Raw genomic sequence first — 8977 nt, forward strand, 5'->3', positions numbered from 1 at the left:
ACACAGAGTGGGACCTCGGGTTAACGAACTTAATCCTTTCTGCTAGGGCTGCACGATTAATCTTTTTTTTCTCATGATAACAATATTTATGACCCACGATCAGTTAATAAATATCGTCGCGATTTTACAGTATAAAGACCAAACTGTTTTTTATGGGCTGAGTTTACGGATTGGACTGCGTCACTATGACGTTACTGCGTCTAGATTGCAAGCGCTTTCTGAAGCAGTAGAAGTCAATAGCAGCAATAACAGTCAGTCAGAATAAACATATGATGGCGGAGCAACGTGAGGAAGGTGCAGAAGTGCGATTGTTAGTTCCTAAAAAGGGGTCATACTCAGTTGTCTGGAACTATTTCGATTTCGAGGAATGTGATGTTGATCAGGTACGAGTCTTGTGCAAACTTTGCTCCTGTTCCGTCCAAACGTCCCAAGGTAACACATCAAACCTCATCAACCACCTTAAAAGCCACCACAAAGTACACTATCAAGTATTTCAACGACTGAAGGCACAAACAGCAACAACAAAAAATTACCAGCCATCCACAACACAGACAACAATATCAGGGACATTGTTCAACGCAATACCATATCTGCCTAGCTCGCAAAGACACCAGGAAATAACAGAGGCGATCACGTACCATATAGCCAAGGATATGTGTCCAATAACCACCGTGAGCAGTGAGGGGTTTAAAAAAATGATCGCAACACTTGATAAAAGATGTAGCATTCCCTCACGCAACCATTTTTCCAATGTTGCGCTGCCCTCGCTGTATGCGAAATGCCGAAAAGAAATAGAAAGAGAAATTCTCAGGCTCAGCCTTGAATATTTTGCTGCCACGACCGACTTATGGTCAAGCAGAACTGCGGAACCGTATTTGAGCTTGACAGTTCATTTTATTGACAGCGAGTTTGAGATGAAAAGCAAGCTTTTGCAAACTTCGTTTTTCCCACAAGACCATACAGCAGAGTTTATTGCAGTGGGCCTCAAAGAAGCAATGTCCGCTTGGGGCTTGGTGGAAGAAAGACTTGTGTGCATCACAACGGACAACGCAGCTAATATGATTAGGGCAGCATCTGTGAATAACTGGCCGAGGCTACACTGCTTTGGTCACAGACTTCATTTACCAAAGGAATAATCGTCATTATTAATCGTGATAAAAATTTTGAGCAAAATAATCGTGATAATCATTTTTTCTGTTATCGTGCAGCCCTACTTTCCGCGAACCAAAGCAATTTTTCCCATTGAAATTAATGTAAATTCAATTAATCTGTTCCAGCCTCAGAATTTTTGTAATTTTTTTTTTTTTTTAAGGGTTTTTCTGTGGTGAAAAATATAGAAAAAAATGTGTATATCATTAGTACAAATAAACTAAATTAAGTAAAACGGCACTGCATTTACCTTGTTTGTTGTAGTTGGTGGCATAGGTGGATGGCGGAGGAAGAGGAGAAAGAAGCTACTGTTTTGAAGGGGAATCTCCCTCCATAAAAAACATCTGGTATCACTGATTGGGTGTTTTTTTTCATGTCGCGTCTTTTTTTTTTTTTTTTTTTTTTTTTTTTGGACACAAGAAAGCGATCTAATAAGATTTGTTTTTTCTTTGCTGCAGAATTTTTCTAAAATGCGATATTGCATTGTCATTCATCATGCTAATTGCCCTATTAGCCACAACTTTGTTAGGATCGTGCTTCTCAATAAATTTCTGCATATCATTCCACTTATTGCAAATTTCCTTTATCGGAGCACTAGTGATTTCCTCCCTTAACCTCCTTTTCCTCTGACAAATGCTCTTCCTGTAAGGCTTTCACTTGTTCTTCCTGCAAGGCAACCGGCTCTTCTGTGGTTAGTTCATCTCGATGGTCCTCTATCAACTCCTTCACGTCGGCATCATTGACCTCAAATCCCATACTCTTGCCAATAGACATGATTTCATTCACTACTTTGGCAGAGCTCTCTGCTTCAAATCCCTCGAAGTCTCTGACAGAACTTGGCCAGTTTTCTTCGGGCAGATTACAATATGCTGGAGGGGACCTCACTCCTGGCTTTGTCAATGAGGTTGATGCAGTGGAGGATGTTTAAAGTGCTCCTTCCAGAAAAACTCAAAGGGTCAAATCAGTGTCATTAGTGACCTGGAAATACCTGGAAAACAGTGCCTTGGTGTATACAGTGGTGTGAAAAACTATTTGCCCCCTTCCTGATTTCTTATTCTTTTGCATGTTTGTCACACAAAATGTTTCTGATCATCAAACACATTTAACCATTAGTCAAATATAACACAAGTAAACACAAAATGCAGTTTTTAAATGATGGTTTTTATTATTTAGGGAGAAAAAAAATCCAAACCTACATGGCCCTGTGTGAAAAAGTAATTGCCCCCTTGTTAAAAAATCACCTAACTGTGGTGTATCACACCTGAGTTCAATTTCCGTAGCCACCCCCAGGCCTGATTACTGCCACACCAGTTTCAATCAAGAAATCACTTAAATAGGAGCTGCCTGACACAGAGAAGTAGACCAAAAGCACCTCAAAAGCTAGACATCATGCCAAGATCCAAAGAAATTCAGGAACAAATGAGAACAGAAGTAATTGAGATCTATCAGTCTGGTAAAGGTTATAAAGCCATTTCTAAAGCTTTGGGACTCCAGCGAACCACAGTGAGAGCCATTATCCACAAATGGCAAAAACATGGAACAGTGGTGAACCTTCCCAGGAGTGGCCGACCGACCAAAATTACCCCAAGAGCGCAGGGACGACTCATCCGAGAGGTCACAAAAGACCCCAGGACAACGTCTAAAGAACTGCAGGCCTCACTTGCCTCAATTTAAGGTCAGTGTTCACGACTCCACCATAAGAAAGAGACTGGGCAAAAACGGCCTGCATGGCAGATTTCCAAGACGCAAACCACTGTTAAGCAAAAAGAACATTAGGGCTCGTCTCAATTTTGTTAAGAAACATCTCAATGATTGCCAAGACTTTTGGGAAAATACCTTGTGGACTGATGAGTCAAAAGTTGAACTTTTTGGAAGGCAAATGTCCCGTTACATCTGGCGTAAAAGGAACACAGCATTTCAGAAAAAGAACATCATACCAACAGTAAAATATGGTGGTGGTAGTGTGATGGTCTGGGGTTGTTTTGCTGCTTCAGGACCTGGAAGGCTTGCTGTGATAGATGGAACCATGAATTCTACTGTCTACCAAAAAATCCTGAAGGAGAATGTCCGGCCATCTGTTCGTCAACTCAAGCTGAAGCGATCTTGGGTGCTGCAACAGGACAATGACCCAAAACACACCAGCAAATCTACCTCTGAATGGCTGAAGAAAAACAAAATGAAGACTTTGGAGTGGCCTAGTCAAAGTCCTGACCTGAATCCAATTGAGATGCTATGGCATGACCTTAAAAAGGCGGTTCATGCTAGAAAACCCTCAAATAAAGCTGAATTACAACAATTTTGCAAAGATGAGTGGGCCAAAATTCCTCCAGAGCGCTGTAAAAGACTCATTGCAAGTTATCGCAAACACTTGATTGCAGTTATTGCTGCTAAGGGTGGCCCAACCAGTTATTAGGTTCAGGGGGCAATTACTTTTTCACACAGGGCCATGTAGGTTTGGATTTTTTTTTCTCCCTAAATAATAAAAACCACCATTTACAAACTGCATTTTGTGTTTACTTGTGTTATATTTGACTAATGGTTAAATGTGTTTGATGATCAGAAACATTTTGTGTGACAAACATGCAAAAGAATAAGAAATCAGGAAGGGGGCAAATAGTTTTTCACACCAATGTAGCTTCTTGAAATTGGAAATTACCTGCTGATCCATCAGTTGCAGTAATGGAGTAGTATTAGGTGGAAGATATTTGATGTTAATGAAGTCATACTTGTTATCCAGGTCTTCATCCAAACCTGGTGGATGTGCAGGGGCATTATCCATTAAAAGAAGACATCTAAGAGGAAGATCCTTTCCCTGAAGGTAATTTTTGATAGTTGGGGCAAACACTTCTGTCAGCTAATCCATAAATAAGGTCCGAGTTAACCATGCCTTGCTATTTGCCCTCCATTGTACAGGCAGTTTAGACTTTATCACATTATTGTGCTTAAAGATGTGGGGATTTTCAGCGTGGTAGACTAAAAGTGTCTTGACCTTAAAGTCACCACTTGCATTAACGCAAAATAAAAGTGTAAACCTGTCTTTCTTAGGCTTGTGTCTGGGGAGTGCCTTCTCCTCTTGGGTGATGTAGGTTCTTCTGGGCATTTTTTTTCCAGAATAACCCTGTCTCGTCGCAATTAAACACTTGATGCAAGACGTTGCCTTCACTTTCAACAAACTCCACTTTCAACAAAATGCTTTTGCTGCTGTTTCATTTGAACTTGCAGCCTCCCTGTGCCTTATAACACTATGAATTCCACTTTGCCGGGGAAAATTATCAAACCACCATTTACTCGCTTTAAAGTCGCACTTGTCGGCACTTGCACTGGATGTTTTTGTTAACAAATCACTGAGTAACTGCTTAGCCTTTTTACAAATTGTTGCTTCGCTAACATTATCTCCAGCCAGCTGCTTTTCATTTATCCAAATTAACACACAGTTAGGTCCATAAATATTTGGACAGACAAGTTTTTTCTAATTTTGGTTCAGTACATTACCACAATGAATTTTAAATGAAACAACTCAGATGCAGTTGAAGTGCAGACTTTCAGCTTTAATTCAGTGGGGTCAACAAAACGATTGCATAAAAATGTGAGGCAACTAAAGCATTTTTTGAACACAATCCCTTAATTTCAGGGACTCAAAAGTAATTGGACAAATTAAATAACTGGGAATAAAATGTTCATTTCTAATACTTGGTTGAAAACCCTTTGCTGACAATGACAGCCTGAAGTCTTGAACTCATGGACATCACCAGATGCTGGGTTTCCTCCTTTTTAATGCTCTGCCAGGCCTTTACTGCAGCGGCTTTCATTTGCTGTTTGTTTGTGGGCCTTTCTGTCTGAAGTTTAGTCTTCAACAAGTGAAATGCATGATCAATTGGGTTAAAATCACGTGACTGACTTGGCCATTCAAGAATTTTCCATTTCTTTGCTTTAATAAACTCCTGGGTTGCTTTGGCTATATGTTTTGGGTCATTGTCCGTCTATATCATGAAACACCGCCCAATCAATTTGACTGCATTTAGCTGGATTTGAGCAGACAGTATGTCTCTGAACACCTCAGAATTCATTCGGCTGCTTCTGTCCTGTGTCACATCATCAATAAACACTAGTGTCCCAGTGCCACTGGCAGCCATGCACGCCCAAGCCATCCCACTGCCTTCACCGTGTTTTACAGATGATGTAGCTGTTCCACGCCTTCATACTTTTTTTCTTGCCATCATTCTGGTAGAGGTTGATCTTGGTTTCATCTGTCCAAAGACTGTTTTTCCAGAACTGTGCTGGCTTTTTTAGATGTTCTTTAGCAAAGTCCAATCTAGCCTTTCTATTCTTGAGGCTTATGAGTGGCTTGCACCTTGCAGTGCACCCTCTGTATTTACTTTCATGCAGTCTTCTCTTTATGGTAGACTTTGGATATCGATACGCCTTCCCCCTGGAGAGTGTTGTTCACTTGGTTGGCTGTTGTGAAGGGGTTTCTCTTCACCATGGAAATGATTCTGCGATCATCCACCACTGTTGACTTCCGTGGACGTCCAGGTCTTTTTGCGTTGCTGAGTTCACCAGTGCGTGCTTGCTTTCTTTCTTTCTCAGGATATAACAAACTGTAGATTTTGCCACTCGTAATATTGTAGCAATTTCTCGGATGGGTTTTTTCTGTTTTCGCAGCTTAAGGATGGTTTCGTTCACCTGCATGGAGAGCTCCTTTGACCACATGTTGTCTGTTCACAGCAAAATCTTCCACATGCAAGCACCACACCTCAAATCAACTCCAGGCCTTTTTATCTGCTTAATTGATAATGACATAACGACTGACGTGCCCACACCTGCCCATGAAATAGCCTTTGAGTCAATTGTCCAATTACTTATGAGCCCCTGAAATGAAGGGATTGTATTAAAAAAAAATGCTTTAGTTGCCTCACATTTTTATGCAATTGTTTTGTTCACCCCACTGAATTAAAGCTGAAAGTCTGCACTTCAAGTGCATCTGAGTTGTTTCATTTAAAATTCATTGTGGTAATGTACAGAACCAAAATTAGAAAAATGTTGTCTCTGTCCAAATATTTATGGACCTAACTGTGTGTATATTCTGTGTGTGTATGTATAATATATATGTGTATATACAGTGAGTGCATCCAGAAAGTATTCACAGCGCATCACTTTTTCCACCTTTTTTTATGTTACAGCCTTATTCCAAAATGGATTAAATTCATTTTTTTCCTCAGAATTCTGCACATAACACACCATAATAACAACGTGAAAAAAGTTTACTTGAGGTTTTTGCAAATTTATTAAAAATAAAAAAACTGAGAAATCACATTTACATAAGTATTCACAGCCTTTGCTCAATACTTAGTGTCTGCACCTTTGGCAGCAATTACAGCCTCAAGTCTTTTTGAATATGATGCCACAAGCTTGGCACACCTATCCTTGGCCAGTTTCGTCCATTCCTCTTTGCAGCACCTCTCAAGCTCCATCAGGTTGGATGGGAAGTGGCTGTGCACCGACATTTTAAGATCTCTCCAGAGATGTTCAATCGGATTCAAGTCTGGGCTCTGGCTGGGCCACTCAAGGACATTCACAGAGTTGTCCTGAAGCCACTCCTTTGATATCTTGTCTGTGTGCTTAGGGTCGTTGTCCTGCTGAAAGATGAACCGTCGCCCCAGTCTGAGGTCAAGAGCGCTCTGGAGCAGGTTTTTATCCAGGATGTCTCTGTACATTGCTGCAGTCATCTTTTCCTTTATTCTGACTAGTCTCCCAGTTCCTGCCGCTGAAAAACATCCCCACAGTGTGATGCTGCCACCACCATGCTTCACTGTAGGGATGGTGCCAGGTTTCATCCAAACGTGACGCCTGGCATTCACACCAAAGAGTTCAATCTTTGTCTCATCAGACCAGAGAATTTTCTTTCTCATGGTCTGAGAGTCCTTCAGGTGCCTTTTGGCAAACTCCAGGCGGGCTGCCATGTGCTTTTTACTAAGGAGTGGCTTCCGTCTGGCCACTCTACCATACAGGCTTGATTGGTGGATTGCTGCAGAGATGGTTGTCCTTCTGGAAGGTTCTCCTCTCTCCACAGAGGACCTCTGGAGCTCTGACAGAGTGACCATTGGGATCTTGGTCACCTCCCTGACTAAGGCCCTTCTCCCCCGATCGCTCAGTTTAGATAACCGGCCAGCTCTAGGAAGAGTCCTGGTGGTTTCAAACTTCTTCCACTTACGGATGATGGAGGCCACTGTGCTCATTGGGACCTTCAAAGCTGCAGAATTTTTTCTGTAACCTTCCCCAGATATGTGCCTCGAGACAATCCTGTCTTGGAGGTCTACAGATAGTTCCTTTGACTTCGTGCTTGGTTTGTGCTCTGACATGAACTGTCAACTGTGGGACCTTGTATAGACAGGTGTGTGCCTTTCCAAATCATGTCCAGTCAACTGAATTTACGACAGGTGGACTCCAATTAAGCTGCAGAAACATCTCAAGGATGATCGGGGAAACAAGATGCACCTGAGCTCAATTTCGAGAGTCACGGCAAAGGCTGTGAATACTTATGTACATGTGCTTTCTCAATTTTATTTTTAATAAATTTGCAAAAACCTCAAGTAAACTTTTTTCACGTTGTCATTATGGGGTGTTGTGTGTAGAATTCTGAGGAAAAAAATGAATTTAATCCATTTTGGAATAAGGCTGTAACATAATGTGGAAAAAGTGATGCGCTGTGAATACTTTCCAGATGCACTGTATGTGTTTGTATGTTAGCAGCTGGAGATCCACAAAGGGAGAAAAATGAATCGCGTATCATAGTAATTTTTATTCCTGAGCTTTCAGCCCCTACCAGGAGCCTTTATCAGAGGATAATGCTTAGGCTTACAAGAATCAAAGGCAATATATAGCACAGTGCTTTTTTTTTTTTTTTTTTTTTTTTTAACAGGTCGTAACGTTTTTATTATGAATGTTCTCTGTGTGTATGTATGTATAAAAAATATCATTCATGCATACTTACAGTCATGGCCGAAATTTTCGGCACCCCTGGAATTTTGCTTGAAAATGCACCATTTCTCCCAGAAAATTGTTGCAATTAAAAATGTTTTCGTATACACATTTATTTCCTTTATGTGCATTGGAACAACACAAAAAAACAGAGAAAAAAAGCCAAATCTGATATCATTTCACACAAAACTCAAAAACCGGGCTGGACAAAATTATTGGCACCCTCTACTTAGTATTTGGTTGCACGCCCTTTCGAAAAAATAACTGAAATCAAGCGTTTCCTATAACCATCAACAAGCTTGTTACACCTCTCAGCTGGAATTTCCAACCACTCTTCTTTTGCAAACTGCTCAAGGTCTCTCAGATTTGAAGGGCGCCTTCTCCCAAAAGCAATTTTGAGATCTCTCCATAAGTGTTCAGTCGGATTTAGATCCGGACTCATTGCTGGCCACTTCAGAACTCTCCAGCGCTTTGTCTTCAACTATTTCTGGGTGCTTTTAGAGGTATGTTTGGGGTCATTGTCCTGCTGGAACACCCATGACCTCTGACATAGACCCAGCTTTCTGACACTGGGCCCCGCATTGCAACCCAATATCTTTTGGTAGTCTTCAGATTTCATGATGCCTTGCACACTGTCAAGCATCCAGTGCCAGAGACAGCAAAACATCTTAGAACCTCCACCATGTTTGACTGTAGGTACTGTGTTTTTTTCTTCGTAGGCCTCATTCCGTTTTCTGTAAACAGTAGAATGATGAGCTTTACCAAAAAACTCTACCTTGGTCTCATCTGTCCACAAGACGTTCACCCAGAAGGATTTTGGCTTCCTCAAGTACATTTTGGCAAACTCCAG

At 41.2% G+C, this 8977-nt stretch overlaps 1 protein-coding gene across 1 annotated transcript in view; it reads left to right on the forward strand.

Annotated features, from left to right (window-relative positions):
• Positions 1-8977, forward strand: part of cse1l (CSE1 chromosome segregation 1-like (yeast)) — a 267035-nt gene that overhangs the window by 20296 nt on the left and 237762 nt on the right. The gene's annotated exons all lie outside the window — the stretch shown is intronic.

The sequence above is a fragment of the Erpetoichthys calabaricus genome, chromosome 10 (genome assembly GCF_900747795.2).
Source record: "Erpetoichthys calabaricus chromosome 10, fErpCal1.3, whole genome shotgun sequence".
In the NCBI taxonomy this organism is placed as follows: domain Eukaryota; kingdom Metazoa; phylum Chordata; class Cladistia; order Polypteriformes; family Polypteridae; genus Erpetoichthys; species Erpetoichthys calabaricus.